General features: G+C 40.2%; 1 protein-coding gene across 3 annotated transcripts in view; it reads right to left on the reverse strand.

Moving 5' to 3' along the window:
• LOC122558716 (solute carrier family 66 member 2) overlaps positions 1–18,201 on the reverse strand; it is a 74,398-nt gene that overhangs the window by 33,795 nt on the left and 22,402 nt on the right. The window lies entirely within an intron of this gene.

The raw sequence follows: 18,201 nt of genomic DNA on the forward strand, positions 1-18,201 counted from the left end.
TGAGAACATATTGCAACCTTGCCAGTAACACTAACACACAAACGAAAATCACAGGTAGTAACTTTATTACTGAATTAAGAATTATGACATAATACTTCTGAATAATAGCTGAAAATGTGTTGCTGGAAAAGCGCAGCAGGTCAGGCAGCATCCAGGGAACAGGAGAATCGACGTTTCGGGCATAAGCCCTTCTTCAGGAAGCTTTTTCGGGCTTATGCCCGAAACGTTGATTCTCCTGTTCCTTGGATGCTGCCTGACCTGCTGCGCTTTTCCAGCAACACATTTTCAGCTCTGATCTCCAGCATCTGCAGACCTCACTTTTTCCCTTCTGAATAATAATTACAGCACAGGAATGAATTATTGGACCTATGTGAATGTGTTACTCTACATCATCTTTATGAGTAAATAGTCTTCAGCACATTTATTATATTCTTTCATGTCCTTTTCCTTCATCTACCTATCCAATTTAATCTGAATATTGTGATAGCTTCTGCATCAATCACTAATGCTGAAAGTTAACTCCATTTACGTCCAACTCAGTTTAAAGATGTTGCTATTGCACAAAAGAATTTCAAGTATGTAACCGTGCTAATTTCAAGTATGTAACAACACAGAAACAGATCCGTAGGTCTAACCAGTTGATGTTGAACATAATCCCAGGCTAAACGAGTCCCACATGCCTTTTCTTGGCTCATATCTCATCAAAGCTTTCCTATTCCTGTAGTTATCCAAATGTCTTGTAAACTTTGTAATTGTACCAAAATCCACCACTTCATGAGGCTGTTCCTTCCACACGCAAACCACCCTCTTTGGAAAACATTTGCCTCTCATGTCTTCTTAAAACCTTTCTTCTCCCCCTTGTCTTGAAATCCCTCATTCTACTGAAAATAAGACTACCATGAACTGTATCTAAACCTCTCATTATTTTATAAACTTCTATCAGGTCACCTCTCAACCTCCTATGCTCCAGTGAAAAAAGTCCCAGCCTTTCCAGCCTTCCTTTACAACTCAAACCTTCCATACCTGCCAACATCCTGTTAAATCTCTTCTGAACCCTTTCCAGCTTAATAATATCCTTCCTCCGTTTTGCCGAAAAACAATTTGTCAAATCTTTTTGGCTTGCACTCATCAGGATAATTCGCAAGACAGATCAAAGTAAAGGAAGAGCAACATTTGTGTGGCATGAGAAGGGACAGCTAACTATAGGCCATATGCTCTAAAATCTGGCATGTCATATCAATATCATATCCCTTCAGTTGCTTACAACAAGTAAGGTAATGACATAACCAATTGGCTTACATCTGCAAAACTCTCAACAATATCTAATATTAGATCTGATTTGCAATTGAATAACTTTTGCTTCATAATCCTGACTCTGAAGAATTATGCTGACAACCAGTTAGTTGGGCTCACTTGTACACAGAAGCTGCATGAACTAATAAGGCCATAAGACATAGGAGCAGAAATTAGCCCATTCAGCCCATCAAGTTTGCTTTACTATTCAATCATGGCTGATAAGTTTCTCAACCCCATTCTCCCAGTAACCCTTAAGCCCTGCATTTGCAGATTGAAGGAACATGTGGAAACATTGCGCCCATTACAATGCAACAGAATAGCTGAAGGAAATTCTCTGGTTGACTACTTAGGGCAATAACTTGACATTTAGAGTCAGGCTACCTTGATAAAATGTAAACAGAGCTTGACAATTAACTGTCAGTCATCATTAGCTAGTGTAATTTCCATGGCAATGCCTCTAAAAATCAGAGTCCACTTGCAATCAATCAGCACTCTCCATTCATGTAGCATAAATCTCTTTTCCCCTTTACTTTTATATTTCTTACAAATTTTCCTGCTGAGCACAATACAAAATTTGTCTTTTTCTTCAGCAGTACTGATATTCTGTATTAGCAACTGAATTAGATTATTTTTCTGATGAATTAGAGATTAAAGTAATTTAATTCTATAGAATGCATTCTGGGCACCTACTGCTCTCTAAAAAAGTTGGTTCCCATGCTTTTTAGAATAATTTTAGAGTATTTCTGCTTTAATTGTGTGCTATCATTATTTCTAATCAGACTGAGAAACAAATGAGAGGCAATTTTTCACCATTGTAAAACACAGCAAAAAACCGAGAGAATTGAGAGATGACACATGATAGGAGGCACTAAAGTTTGGAAAAATATAAAAGAATTATACTCAAGCTAATGAACTCTTGCAAAATGTGACCATGAGCTTTAATCATCAGTCATAAACAGAAACCAATTTTGTGCTGCTTGATGTTCATTGGATTGGCCTATACAAGGTTAGGAAACAGTCTTTTGAAAATTCAATAATGTAGTGACAATGGTTTCAAGCACAGTAGGTCTGATTCAACTCTGGAGAAGATCCATCAATCACTTTTACAGTATTAGGAAAACAAGGAATACATATACTTGCATCCCTAAGGATTCCTTAAAGAAAGGAAATAAAACGATTAGTCAAACCTTGTCAGTGCCATGCATTTTTAATACAGCTGGGGAGAGCTGCCAAATTATACAAGGGTACATTTTGTTGAGCTGCTCGCCCATTGCATGACAGGAGTACATTTTGTGGTTGTAATGACAGTAGAGCTGTCAGTGCTCATCATCATTTAAACTGTGTAGTTGACAGCAACTAATGATGTCTGCACTTGCACAGTTAAAGGTGAACTGCAGAGCTGGCCAGTTCCTCCATAGGATATGCTGTTGAAATTCCCACAAAACCTTAAGAAATTACTGAACAGATAAGAACTTTTTACTCTGTAAAATGATGTTCAAACTCGTTGAATAAAAGCTGTCTTTTTAAAGAAGCCTTAATGAGGCTTTGGTCACTGTGCATAATATCTCCTCGTGCGGCTTTACATCAAATTTTGTTTCAAAACACTCCTATGGAACATCTTGTGGTGTTGAAAATGCTACATAAATGCAACAACGCATCAAGTTGACCATGTACGGCATGCCAATCTAGCTCGCAAATCTCAGAATATAATGTCCAACGTTAGATATGATTGGGCAATTGAATGGTATTTTTTTAAATAATCCAGACTGTGCTAAGAATGCTAGGGGAAAGTGAGGACTGCAGATGCTGGAGATCAGAGCTTAAAAATGTGTTGCTGGAAAAGCGCAGCAGGTCAGGCTAAGAATGCCACAGAAAACCAATTTAAGATTATGAGTCAGGGTCACAGTGTGACATATCTGCCCATTTTGGACCTATTTCATGTCGGAAAAATTAATTCATACAAACATTGAACATTTTTCATTGAGGCCAAGAAAAGGTCATGGAGATTGGCAATCTCTGTTGCAATGTCATGGTATCACCCTGACCAATCAAAGTCGAACCAACGGGTCGGGGATGGGCAATAAATCACCCACAATCCGTGAACGAATTTAAAAGAGGATGTAGAAGCACCATATAAATGCAAAGTTTTGTTTTTGAAGTCAATGCAAGTTTTGCACATTCACCTGAACAAATTTGAGTGTTGAACTCAGGTTGGAATTCTGTGGGTAAATGTTGATGTGAGCAGAAAGAAATAGCCAGTTCTCAGTTGAGTGAGACCTGGAAAATGGTTTAACACCAGCAGCCGAGCTGCACACCTCCACTCCCTTGCCTGTGTGAAAGTAGCGGGAAGTGGAAGCTGGCTGATGGGCTGGAACACAATGTGAAGCTGCAGCAGGCTGCTGCTCGAGATGGACTGAAGAAATTGTTTTTGGACTTGAATGAGCCATGGAGAGAATCTTACAGGGGTGGAGAAAGGGTGGGGAAGGAGGATCCCCTGGCTGACACTGACTAACTCTTCTTATTGTGGTCTGGAGGTCACTCCTATAAATTTGAGGTCCTGCAAGCATAATTAAAGAAAAGTTGATCAAATTCTTTGCTGTAGCATCCGTCTCTTAGCGTGGAGCTGCACTGTTCAATTCTTTTGCTAAAATAACCAGAAAGGCATTAATAAAGTTGTGGTTTAAAATCAAATTTGGCAGTCAGACAAAAGGACTTCTCACAATGGCCCTGCTACTGCTGCCTGATTTTGATTAAATAGCTTGAACTGTGTTGATAGCATCCTTCCAGGCCATTTACTAATATGAAAGAATTCAATGGGTGACCTTGACATATATAAACAGGACCAACACAGGGCAAGGGAATGGGACATATGGCACAGCTTATGCAACTGTACAAAAACAAGTTGGCTCACAATCTGTGGCGAAGGAGACTATAATATGCTGGGGAAAAGGAATTGTGAGTTAAGCCCAAGATCTTTAGCAGAGGTCACTCTTTGCTTTGTTTTCCTGCTCAAGGGTAAGAATAACATCGGGATAGTTTTGAAGAAAATGAAAGGGTCAATCTCAACAAAACATTTATTAAGCTGAAACTTCCCATACTATATTTCAATTTTGGGAAGTTTATGGAGGTTTTCCCTTTACGTTCTGACAACTTTGTCATGCAATCTTCCACTGCTCACTTCAATAGTTATGCAAACTAATAGGTCCTCCTTGCATATTTACATGGTCAGGAGAGGTTAAAGTGCTCACAAATGCCAGGACTTTCTGGCATTCATACTGCTGGCAGCATATTTAACCTTAGCTGAGCATCAGTTCTAAAGTTGCAAGCCAGGAACAACCAATTCAAGTGCTTTGCTTGACCACAAATCAGAAGGAGATGGCTGAGAAAGGAAGTTGTCACCCTGGTTTATGGGCAAGGACTTGGAGGTCATGGTGGATATGGAGTGGTAGAGAGTAGGGCTGTTCCCTGTCCTCAGGAAACCATGGGCACCAGACACTGTCAACCTGTATGGAGGTGGCCAACTACGTCAGTGCAGTTTCCACATGTCAGTAATGCCATAAGAATGCCAATGACTTTCTCCACTCTGTGGTGGTGAGTGCCATAATCCTCTCTCCACTACCTCATACTTACTCTAACTCTACCACTCCATTCACCTTCCCACCAAGTTTCATGCTATACCACCGTCACTATTGCATGCTATATCTTCCTTCAATGACTCTCATCGACACCATCATCCAAAGTTTCATGCCTATACTTCTTCACTCAACAGAGACACCTCACCATCACCACCAACAGCTCTTCCAGCCACCTCCATTCCTCTGTCGCACTGGACTGATGTCACTAAAGCAACTTGACTGACCTACCTGTAAAAAGCTGACTGGTTTGACTTGACTTGCAAGACAGACTATGGCCAACCTTCCATGGCCTCCTCTATATTGGGGAGACGGGCCGCCTACTTGCGGAGCGTTTCAGGGAACACCTCTGGGACACCCGGACCAACCAACCCAACCACCCTGTAGCTCAACATTTCAATTCCCCCTCCCACTCCACCAAGGATATGCAGGTCTTTGGACTCCTCCATCGTCAGACCACAGCGAAACAACGGTTGGAGGAAGAACGCCTCATCTTCCGGCTAGGAACCCTCCAACCACAAGGGATGAACTCGGATTTCACCAGTTTCCTCATTTCCCCTCCCCCCAGCCTGTCTCAGTCAAATCCATCAAATTCAGCACCGCCTTCCTAACCTGCAATCTTCTTCCCGACCTCTCCGCCCCCACCCCAGTCTGACCTATCACCCTCACCTTGACCTCTTTCCACCTATCACATTTCCGACGCCCCTCCCCCAAGTCCCTCCTCCCTATCTTTTATCTTAGCCTGCTGGACCAACTTTCCTCATTCCTGAAGAAGGGCTAATGCCCGAAAGGTCGATTCTCCTGTTCCCTAGATGCTGCCTGACCTGCTGCGCTTTTCCAGCAACACATTTCCATCTCTGATCTCCAGCATCTGCAGACCTCACTTTCTCCTAAAACAATGCTCTGCAAACTGGATTGTGCATTGATTATTTTTAATAAACTTGTTAATAAACCTGTTTGCTAATTTGAAATTCTGATTAATAAACATGTAAACTAACAAAAGTATTGTTCATTCAGTAACTTTTAGTTAAACTGCGCAACACTTTATATCATCTTAACTCAAACTGAACCATAAATACATTCAAAAGCTGCATTCATTAAATTGCATTGGTTAAAACCATTTAATTTGTTAGACTGACTCTCACAATATTATATATTTTTCTGGTTCAAATTACAGAAACAACGGAGCAGAGAAATTGCTCAAAAAAGGTAAATAATTTAGTTCTACATAACTGAAGGAAAATAAATGAAAAATAAGATATCAAATATTATTGGGGAGCTGAAGGGAAGGTGTAACAGCTGCCTGAATAGCTTCTCCCTCCTCATCATCCAAGGCCCCAGACAGAGCTTCCTGGTGAAGCAGCGATTTATCTGTCGTTAGAATTATAGAATCACAGGATCACAGAAATTTGCAGAAAGAGGCCATTCAGCCCATTGAGTCTGTAGCAACCTTCATTCATTCTAGTCTACAGTATTCGCTGTTCACAGTGTGGTCATTTCTACACTAGGGAGATAAATAGACTGGATGACCGCTTTGCAAAACACTTATGTTCTGTCTGTAAAAATTACCTTAGAGCTTTAGTTATCTGCTACTTCAACACACCACCATGTTCCCATGCCAACATTTCCATTGCAGGCGTGCAGCACTGTTCCATCAAGCCTCAGCTCAAGCTTAAAGATCAACATCTTACTTTCTGCAAAGGGACCCTGCAGCATCTAGGACTCAACATTAAGTGGATAACATTAGAGCCTGAATCTATTGTCCACCCTATACCCAGTCCTCTTATAACATGAGTTGCTTTTAGCACAGTCAACTCATGCTCACCCACTCTAAGGCCTATTATCACTTTACACGGTTGGCTTTCAGCATAGACGACTGATTCTCTGCTACCGTCAGCTCTCATTGTCACTCATTCAGCTTCTTTTCTGTTCTCACCTGCCTTATATAATCCCTTTCTGATGAAGGATTTTTACCGAAATATCAATTTTCCTGCTCCTCGGATGCTGCCTGACCTACTGTGTTCTTCCAGCACCATACTCTTGACTCTAATCTCCAGCATCTGCGGTCCTCACTTTCACCTATGTATAATCCCTTTGTTTACCCATCCCTTTCATTGATCAGTCTCTCTCTTTCTTGCTCTCTGTGTTCTATCACCACCTATCTGTTCACATCTCCCTTCTCCACCCCCCCACCCCAACAACCTCCAACTTTGACATAAGCATAAAATTTTCTTCGCTGCTATCTGTTCTGATGAAAAGTCACCAGATTTGAAATGTTAACTCTGCTTTCCTGCCTCAGAAGCTGTCAGATCTGCTGCGTTTTGCCAGCAATTTCTGAATCAGCTCTGATGATGCCCTGGTTACAGAAAAATCCTATTCTGCTATAAGATAACACTGAGGTTATCCACCTGAAAGAAAATTAACAACATTGGATGTGCTCCTGCTTCTCGGAGGCTGCCTGACCTGCTGTGCTTTTCCAGCACCACACTCTCGACTCTGATCTCCAGCATCAGCAGTCCTCACTTCCTCCTAGCATTGGCAAGGCAGAATGAGAGGATTCAGGGTTTAAACCACAGGTTGCAGGTAAACTTGCATGGTGGTCTGCTGGTCAGGTTACCTGATTAAATTGTTCCTTGCCCTGTATCCAAGGCCTGGCTATAATTCTACTACTCACCTCCTCTAATGATGATGATGGCAAGAACAGATGATCCTTCTCACCCTCATTACCTCACACCCCAGTACCATCAAGTCAGAAAGTGTCTTCACATCAATGTCAGTGCCTGACCTGAGAAGGGTACCTAACCAATTGAATTATTCAACCTTGGTACTGGTTGGTCCTCAATGATGCATTTGCCTACAGATGAAATGAATTCATGGAGCCTTTAAGAGAAAATTGCTGACTGCTTTTTACAATAATTTGCATTGATTCTCTCTTTCACTGTCTCACCATGTGCATATTGTGGCTCACATGCTGACTGCAACAACTGTCTACTCTATATGCCATGGCGAAATGCTTGCTCATCACCCTATTGGAAAAGTGGCTTCCAACGTTACGAGGGGACTAAAATAGCGTTCAGCATGTCGTGTCCTCAAGACCCTGTACGTAACAGAGAGGGTGGATCCTGAGCAGACTGTCAAAGTGATTTGACAGAATGCCTCATTGCCAGAACTTTCCAACAAGCACCAAGACATCGCTTGGCTGGTGGTGAGAACAGCACTTAGCTGTGAGATCCTTCTTGTATGCCTGGTCGTCTGTGCCACCATGTGTGGCCCAAAGCAGCTGTGGGGTTCTACAGACTGTCACACATCTCCTTCTGGAATGAGCCTTTACAAAGGAAGTCTGGAGAAAGATGCAGTGATTTTTGTTGAGGTTTGTCCTGAGCAGTTCCGTGACGTGAGACTCTGTGCTCTATGGTTTGTTCCCCCGGGCACACACTGAGATAAACAACAAGTGCGCCCGCACGACCATCAGCTCAGTGAAAGACGCTCTTGGAAAGACTGCCTGAGATGGGTTGGTCATCCAGAGCAAGGAGTTGACCCCAACTGAGTGTTGTGGGCTGGCAGATTCCAAGGTCCAGGACTATGTACTGAAGGACGCACTAAAGCTTGGAGCAGCTGCCACCAAGGCGCAGTGGGGAAAAACCAGTGTATGAGGTCTTCCTGCTGAAGTTAACTGGGGCTCCATTCAGTTATTGGACCATCCCAGTGCCTCAAATGCAAGTAAATACAGTCTTGTACAAATAAGAGATGACTTTGGTTTTTACATTGGATAGAGTCAAACTCAAATGTTTGCTTGTTTTCTTGATATATTGATGTACAGAACTGAACTGTGTTTATGACTATGTGTATATGCAGATATTTTTTATGAATAAAGTATATTTTTGAAGTAAAAGAACAAGAACCATCCCTCGCCCTGTGCTCATAGTACATGAACATTTTAGTCAGTGGTGCTTTGGCTGAAGTCTAGCCCAACTGTTTGAATACAAGTTCCCTCATGGGATTCGTGTAGCTTGCTGTTTGTGGGTTGGCACAGACATGGTGGGCCGAAGGGCCGGTTTCTAAGGTTTATGACTCAATGACACTATAATTTATCTGACTTTCAGTTTTCCCTATGGTCTATTAATTCTCCACCATTCTCTGAACTTCAAAAGAACCTTGTGAGGTTTATAAAATCATAAAGGTCATGGAAAGGATAAATAGACAAAGTCTTTTCCCTAGTGTGGGGGAGTCCAGAACTGAAGGCCATAGGTTTAGGATGAGAGGGGAAAAATATAAATTGGACCAAAGGGGCAACGTTTTCACACAGAGGGTAGTGCAAGTGTGAAATGAGCTGCCAGAGGAAGTGGTGGAGGCTGGTACAATCACAACATTTAAAAGGCATCTGGATGGGTATATGAATAGGAAGAGTTTAGAGGGATATGGGCTAATTGCTGGCAAATGGGACAAGATTAGGTTAGGATATCTGGTTGGCATGGATGAGTTGGACTGAAGGGTCTGTTTCTGTGCTGTACATCTCTATGACTCTAAATCACACATACATCCAACAGATGTGCACATTGCATAGAGGAAAGTCTCATCACCACCTTCTAACAAGCAATTTTGATTTTTATTCAATTTAGTTTCTATGCCCCTTTATTCAACTTAATTATGTGATAATATGGCTGCATATGAAACAAATAAATGTAGCTCCATGTATAGTGGCAGTAATAATGACACAGCCAAGGTATCTTATGATGGTCATAAGATGATATGTTAAATGCTCCTTAAGAGAACTGAATGGAAACTTAAAACAAACTATGTCACAATTTTGCAACTGGATAATGTTAAGGCAATTAGCATTCAGTTTATTATGGAGTCAACAGGACAGCAAGTTCCACCATTCACACATGTGCAGTTATATATGGAAATAAGGAAGTTTCTGTCTGAGTTTGTTCTGTGCTTTCCTCAGAGGAAATATATAAAGGAAAACAAAATAAATACAATAGCCTTTTAAATTGTTAGCGTACGTATCTTTGTGCAAGCAGCATGTTTGGATGGTATCATTGTGGCGATGCTCAGAAAAGATGCTTGTGGTTAATGCAAAATACTGCAGATCCTGGACCTTTGAAAGATAAAGATGAAATGCTGGTAAAATATAGCAAGTCAGACAGGGTTAATTATCTCTTTTGACACTGAGGATACATAGTCCTGTTACTGTTTTTATCTTTAATATAATTTGCTGTGATTAATGATTCATATGTTTGTAATGAATGTTCAAATATTGTCCTAACGCTCATTAGTCAGTGAACTAATTATGCTTCATGAGGTTTTCAGTGTTAGGGTGCTCTTGCTTTATTTCCAAAACAAAGCATCATTTATTTGAATAAAATGGATGTGACAACAGAGTTTCCTTATATTAGGTCAAGACAGTTTGAAGTTATAATTCTGTAGTGATGACTTCAATACATTAACATGCAGCTCACTACACTACAATTTTGCTTTTTAAATTTTTAGTAAGTATATACCTAGTCCAGATACAAATATATGTCTGCACATATCAAGAATACTTTAATAAGCAACTTTAATGCTGATTGTTTGCAGTCAACAACATTACCAAATAAATGATACCGTCATCAGTCCAGTAAAATGTGTTTATCTTGAACACAGAATTGTTTAGTTTTACAATGCAAGCTAATTTTATGCTGATAATTGAATTTTCAAAGTTTTTTTTAAAAGAACAATCATAATTGATGGTGACAGCTGTTTTATTTAACTCAGAAAAGGAATTGAAAAGTCCTGCATACAAAATTAAGTTGAATAGGTTGTTCCACATGGAACTTTATTCGAAGAGTATTTCCCTCCCAATCTTTATTTACTTTGATAGTCAGGGTAGGCACAAGATGTAATTATTTTAATATAGTCAACAAAGCCTTTATAACGTTTGTCAGCTAATAGAACAAGAAAAGATAAATAAATCTGAACTCTGCAAATGTAAAATATATGGATTTGGGAGTGTACAGAGGTAATATTACTTATTTATTAATTGAATCCAGGTAATTCTTTTTAATCTTAGTAATAACAGTATGCTATAAATTCTTAACTTAATGCACTACTGGAGTTTATAGTGACCTGTACAATTAAGTGGTTAAGTGTTAAAGCTTCTTTTGGGGAGCATCAGTTCTGGACTCTATTTCTATGGAGTTTTAAGTTTGACCTCAATTACTACAACTTTTCCCATCTGAGGTGCAACAGACTAGCAGGGAGCTCTGACCTCTTTCTGCCTCCCTCCCCAGGAGATAGAGAGATAACCTCAACTGAATTTCAGAAGCAAACCACAGTGAAAGCAATTTGATTATGCCTTCCCACAGGGGTAAAAGGAGCAACTTCTTTTTTGACTTGCACAGACTTTTAAATATTGTTATAGCCATACACGGCAAGTAATTACCTGTTACACAAACTCACTATGACAGACTGTCACTAAGACAATGATAAACATGCCTGTCAAGCACAAATCACAGTACACATGAGGTTAAAAAGCAGGTTATCCTTTAGAAGATAACTCATAGAACCAAAGAAATGATTGAGCACTGAAGGGGGCTATTCAGCCCATCTTGTCCATGCAACCCAAAGACAGACAGTTGCTCTTTCCACTCCCATCTTCCTGCACAAGGCCCACAGCCCTGCAGTTGACAGAGTGTAAGGTGCAGATCCAGATACTTTTTGTAAGAGTTTAGGGTATCTGCCTCCATCACCAACTAAGGCAACGACTTCCAGACACCCACCACCCTCTGTGTAAAAGGGTTTTTCCTCACGTCCCCTCTAATCCTTCTGCCACTTAGTTTGAATCTATAACCCCTGGATTTTTAACTCTCTGTCAAGGGAAACAGATTCACCCTGTCTATTCTGTCTCTACCCATCAGCATTTTGTATCCCTCACTCATGTCACCCCTCAGCCTTTCTCTCTTCCAAGGAAAACAACCGCAATCTCTCCAATCTCATCTCGTAGCTGGCAACATTCTAGTAAACCTTCTCTGCACTCTCTCCAGAGCAATTATGTCCTTCCTGTAGGGTGCTGACCAGAACTGCACACAATATTCTAGTTGTGGTCTCTCCAGTGTCTTATACCATTTCATTATTATGTCCCTGTTGTATTCCACACCTCTGCCAATGCAGGAGAGCGTTCCATATGCTTTTTTTTTACAACTTATCTACCTGTACTGCTGCCTTTAAGGACCTAGCCACTTGCATGCCAAGATCTCTCACTTCATCTACCCATCTCAGTACATTTCTGTTTATTGCATATTCCCTTTTACTGTTTGACCTCTCTAAATGCACCCCCTCATACTTATCAGAGTTAAACTCCATCTGCCACTTTCCTGCCCACACCACCAACCCATATATATATATAATTTTGGAGCTTACAGCTATCTCCCACATAATCCACTACATGGCTAATTTTTGTGTCATCAGCAAATTTCCCAATTGTGCTCCTCATATTGAAGTCCAAATTGTTAATGTATAAAACAAACAGCAGGGTTCCCAACACGGAGCCCCGCAGAACACCACTTGAAACAGCTTTCCATTTGCAAGGGCATCCATTGACCATTACCCTTTGTTTCCTGTTACTCGGCCAACTTCCAATCTAATTCATCACACTACTTTGTTGGGCTTTTTTGATCAGTCTGTCATCAGGGACCTTGTCAAATGCCTTCCTAAAATCTGTGTAGAAACATCGACAGTATTACCTTCATGTCCTCCTTGTCACTTCCTCAAAGAATTCAATCAAATTCCCTTTGCAAAGCCATGCTGACTATACCCTGACTAGTTCATAGAGTCAAAGAGATGTACAGCACAGAAACAGACCCTTCGGTCCAACCTGTCCATGCTGAACAGATATCCCAACCCAATCTAATTCCACCTACCAGCACCTGGCCCATATCCCTCCAAACCCATCCTGTTCATATTCCCATCCAGATGACTAGTCCATGCCTTTCTAAATAGGAGTTTGTCTGATCTCGATTCTAACAATTTTTCCACCACCAAAGTAAGACTAACTGGCCTATAATTATTTGCCATTTCCTTTAAATGCTTTTAAAACAATGGAACCACATTTGCATTCCTCCAGTCCTCTGGCATCTCCTCTGTGTCTAGTGAAGATTGTAAAATAACCGTGACAGCATCTGCTATTTCCTCCCTGATCTCCGGGGAAACAATCCATCTGGCCCTGTGACTTATCCAATTTCAAGGATTCCAACTCCTCTAACACTTGCTCACTCATTATGATTATTTTGTTCAATATTGCACACTGCTTCTGACAGCTTGATTATAGAAAATCATCAGCTTAGAGTGGAGCAATGTTTCTTTGCTACCAATCCATGCCTTTTGCAAAGAAAAGATGGTCAAAAATGGTAAACAGCAGTTAACTATGACCATCTCTTGGATATCTGAGATGTGGTGTACCTGTAGATGGTTACTTAGGAATGAAAAATAGGTCATTACACTCATAATAGAATACTATTTTAAAATTTCAAGGACAAAGCAGGCTTTGTGCCATAGAAATTCTGTTCAATTCCACTTGACAGTGGGCAGTCTGAAGTCACTTTGAAAACATTGCAGAAGTCAAATATTCTGATTCAAAAACAGTACCTTTTGGATTCTCTATTCAGTATTTATGTTTAATGCTAGCTTTATACGGTTCAAAGGAAATCAGTCTGCTTTTCCTGATGGAAAACCATCATAATTGATTTCCATCAAACAGAGTGGAGTTTCAAGCTGATTCTCAGAAAGGTAGTTGTTCATGAATCAAAGTGTGACCACTGTAAAACAACTTGAGAACTCAGTCAGAGATCATTCTGTTCTGAGTCTTAGTTTGTAGGCACAATAGTGTCCCCAATACACTCTATAAGCAAGATGAACATGTTCAAGATTTCAGATTTGGGAGATAAAAATCACAAACAAAATACTTCTTGTAAACATTCCAAAATGCTCGTTATTTTATGGCAATTTCTCTAACCTGTTAGATTAGATAACAAATTGTGCACATGAGAAACACACTGACTGAGGACATTGAGCCCAGTTTTAAATCTGTGTCAATCGGCAGATTGTGAAAGAGTTAAAAAGTTGGCTGAATTTTTGATGGGTTTTGTCTACTGAAGGCTGACGGCAAGCTGTAGGATATGGATCTATAACTCTCAGACTTCAAATAAGGCTTGAGACGAAAGGGACTTTTTGCCTCAAAGAATAACTACAAGTAATCAGCGGAAAGCCTTCCAAAAATGAGCACCAAAGAAATGTAAATACCTGGTTCAGGGCCTAATATTTTAAGGTCTTGCACATTAAGATTTCTGTGATTTGGAGCTTCATCAAGTGAAGTGTAAAGACAACCAGTTTAAGATGAATGATGTACGATACAAGGTTAGATACATAACTTGTTGTTTGACTCAATTTAGCCTTGACTAGCCAAGACAAAATTTAAAAATAACCTAGCAGAAACGTCCCAAGGAATTGGATAGGTTTTGTAAAATACATGACTGAACAGATTTTGCATGACCTATAGAAGAGAAAGAATGGCCAAACTGACCTTTCATATTTCATGTTTTCATGCCTGCAGCATTAATGATCATCTTAATGATTAACTTTGTTGAACTGTCTCCTATCTCCCCTATACATCAGCCAGCTTCATTAATCCACTATAATTAGTCCATTTCAATAAAAAACACAACACAATTTAAATTATCATGCATTCTCATGCTTTCCGTGACACTGTGACATCTCCAGACATCTGGTAGATCTCTAATTTATCAAATCACATTTAAATAGAAGTTACTGCTAATCCACAGAAGTCAAAAGATCTGATCTTGCCTTTATTTTTCTATAGACTCCAAAGAGTAGGCTGGTTTTGAATAAATTGTGTATTATTGATTATAACCTATTGTAGTTATTACAACATATGATGCCAAGTCTTTTATTTGTAAATTAAATTAGACAGTCACTTGAAATTGGTAAATAAAATCACTGAAGTCTCAGAACTTATTATTCTGCTGGTTCTCAGAAGATAAGATCCCCTACAGTGTGGAAACAGGCCCTTCGGCCCAACAAGTCCACACCGACCCTCCAAAGAGCAACCCACCCAGACCCATTCCCCTACATTTACCCCTGACAAATGCACCTAACACTCCAGGCAATTTAGCATGGCTAATTCTCTTAACCTTCACATCTTTGGACTGTGGGCGGAAACCAGAGCACTCGGAGAAAACGCGAGCAGACACAGGGAGAATGTGCAAACTCCACACAGGCAGTTGCCTGAGATGGGAATTGAACCCATGTCCCTGGCACTAGGAGGCAGCAGTGCTAACCACTGTGCCACCATGCCACTCCAAGTTCTCCATGTAAGGATTTGGGTATGAAATAACTTGTATTAATTTAATGCACTCTCAACATAGCATAAAATGCTTCACATTCATTTATTTGATTTCTGAAGTGAAGTTTTGTGACCGAATGTGCTAACCAATTTGCAGACAACAATGTCAGCAGCAAACAAGATAAATAATCGATCTTGGTAGGGTTTGTTGAGAGAGGAATGCCAATTCAGACACCTTTTTCTCCACCTTCTCCTTCTCCACCTTTTTTAATAATATACATAATCATGTAGCGTTCGTAATTTTCTGTGGAAGGGCAGTCAGATTCTACATTGAAAAATGTTTTGATATAGAAAAGAATTCATATTGATAATTTGAAATGTTAAAGGCTTTGTAAGATGCTTCTACAAACTGGATAGTGCACTTCATTGTACATAAATGAGCCACAGTTCCAAAAGAACAGCAGAGTAGCTGTTCATCACCTAATAAGAGAGGCCCCAAGATATAAATTTGTGCCTGAGCTCTACAGTTCCCTCTCTGCCTTTCTCTCCTCCTCTAGATAATCCTTAAAATCTCTTTGTTTACCTATCCTAATATCTCCTTAATAAAGACAAAACATGCTGGAGAAACTCAACAGGTTTGCTAGCATCTGGCGAAAGAGAAACAGAGTTAATGCTTTGAATCTGATATTACAGTTCCTCAGAACTGAAGAAATATGGCAGAGTGATGGGTTTTTTTGCTAGAGAAAGAGGGGGAGGAGAATCAAATGGATAAGGTGATAAAGGTTCTCCAGAGCAAAAGGCAAAGGGATGCTAGTAATAATAAAGAGGAAATATAGATGAAGTAGAGGTGTGAATAATCTGTTAGTGGTGAAAGAAAGGCAGCTCTACTGAATGCGAACAAGACACTGGAAATGGGGTGGGGAAGTTTGCGCAGGAGGGAGAGGGAAGTAATCAAAATTGAGGACAAGGTTCATGTTGTGGAAGTGTTGAACACAATCCTGAATGCTCTAAAGTGCCTTTGGAAAATCAGTTATTTCTCAACTTGCAGAAATGGCGGATGATGATACTTTGAAGGCAGAGGATGGAGGGATGGAAAATGATGACAAGAGGAACATTTATTGTTGTTCTGGGTGTGAGGGAAAGAGGTGAGTGCAGGAAATGGGTCAGAACTAGCTGAGGGCCCTGACAGTGGTGGGAGGGGCTGGGGTCAATCCTTAATTGATGAAAATGAAAGACATGCTGAAAGCACATCTCTGGATGGTGGCATCATTGTAAAGATGTGATAGAGGTGGCAAAACTGTGAGAATGGAATAAAGTCCATACAGAAAGCAGGATGTGAGGAAATGCAGTCAAGTAACTGTGGGAGTCAATGGCTTTGTAACAAATATCATCCCCAGAAATGGAAACATGGAAGAGAAAGGAACAGTGAACTAAGAGATAGATTAAGGGAAGGTGAGAGAAGGATCCAAATTGGAAGCAAAATTGATTAATTATGCCAGTTTCTGAGAAAAGGAGGAACTGGTGTTAATGTTTATGGTGTTAATGCACCTGTACAAATACTTGCTGAAATTGTTGCTCTTGATCATTAGTCAGTGACCCCTATTCGAAAATATGAAGGTGAGGATTTTCAGTTGGTACAGCCAAGCTCTGATGTTCATAGCCTGCCAACGCTGATATAATTGATAGATGAAGAATGTCCTTCAGGAAACAATAATAATTAAATATATGTGAAAAAAGGTACCAAATGGCTAAATCCTCAAAGTCAACCTTCCTCATAAATCATCATTTCTGAACTGTTCATTAATCAAAATATTAATGATTATGCATTTTGCAAATTTTAATTTTAAGTGTTCAATATGACATTTGCACCCCACCCCCCAACCTTGTTTGCTTAATTATCTTGCTTAAAATAAGCCAAGTTTAAACATCTACTTGACAACAACACGTAAAACTAGGAAAAAATGTGCAAGAACCCATGAAAATAAAAGGTTTCCCCTTCCAAAAAAATTTTAGTAAACATGAAACTTAACGCAGTCTTTGAGATTTTTGCTGTAATAAGAAAATTAGGGCAGGTTTTGCACTGACACATCATGTATTCTAATCGTCAGTGAATCCCCAACTCCATTTTCTTCATGAAACTATTATAAATTCCAATGATTCTTAAGCCAGAAAATTGAACAAGCCTTGAAAGCTGGCATGCAGGGAAACAGAGAGTACATTATATGCAGTTTGCATTGACTCTGGTAGTTTGCATGTTTTATTCATGCAGCCTGCTGATGATAATCATTCAGAAAGGGACCCACTGAGTCCATATCTGAGGGAGGCAGAGAACCTCTTCAAAGTGGGCATCCTTTGAAGAGACTTTGCAGTGGAACAGGCTTCTGCAGTCAATGCTACACATTGACCGGACACCTGTTTGACAGGTTGGATGCCAGACTTGTCTTAAAGATCATTTAAAGGCTTCTAGCACCCCTTAAAGGGAAATGAAAGTCAGGCACAGACAACAGGAAGAGCACCCCTGGACAAGCCTGATTGCTTGCCCTCTGTTAAGGGCCTTCTTATGGCACAGTGGTAGTATTCCTACCCCTAGACCGGGAGACTTAGGCTCGGATCCCACCTACTCCAGAAGTGTGTACGAACATAGCTGCACAGGCTGATTAGAAAAATTGATTTAGTTAGTTTGTTTTTAAAAAATGGAGGGACCCTCTTGTGGTGGAGTGGTAATGTCCTATCCCTTGACCTGGAGGCTGTGGTTCTAATCAGCCTGCTTCAGAGGTGTGTAATAGCATCTCTGAAAAGGTTTGATTACAAAAATAGTTTAAATTAAAAAAAACAAGAGAGAAATGGCGAGGGGTTGTTTGGTGCAGTAGTAGTGTCTCTATCTCTGATCCAAGAGGCCTCAATAAAGTGTAATTACATCTCTGAGCAGATTAG

Source organism: Chiloscyllium plagiosum, unplaced genomic scaffold (assembly GCF_037043375.1).
Source record: "Chiloscyllium plagiosum isolate Xiang-an unplaced genomic scaffold, Cpla_swu_hap1 HiC_scaffold_17, whole genome shotgun sequence".
In the NCBI taxonomy this organism is placed as follows: domain Eukaryota; kingdom Metazoa; phylum Chordata; class Chondrichthyes; order Orectolobiformes; family Hemiscylliidae; genus Chiloscyllium; species Chiloscyllium plagiosum.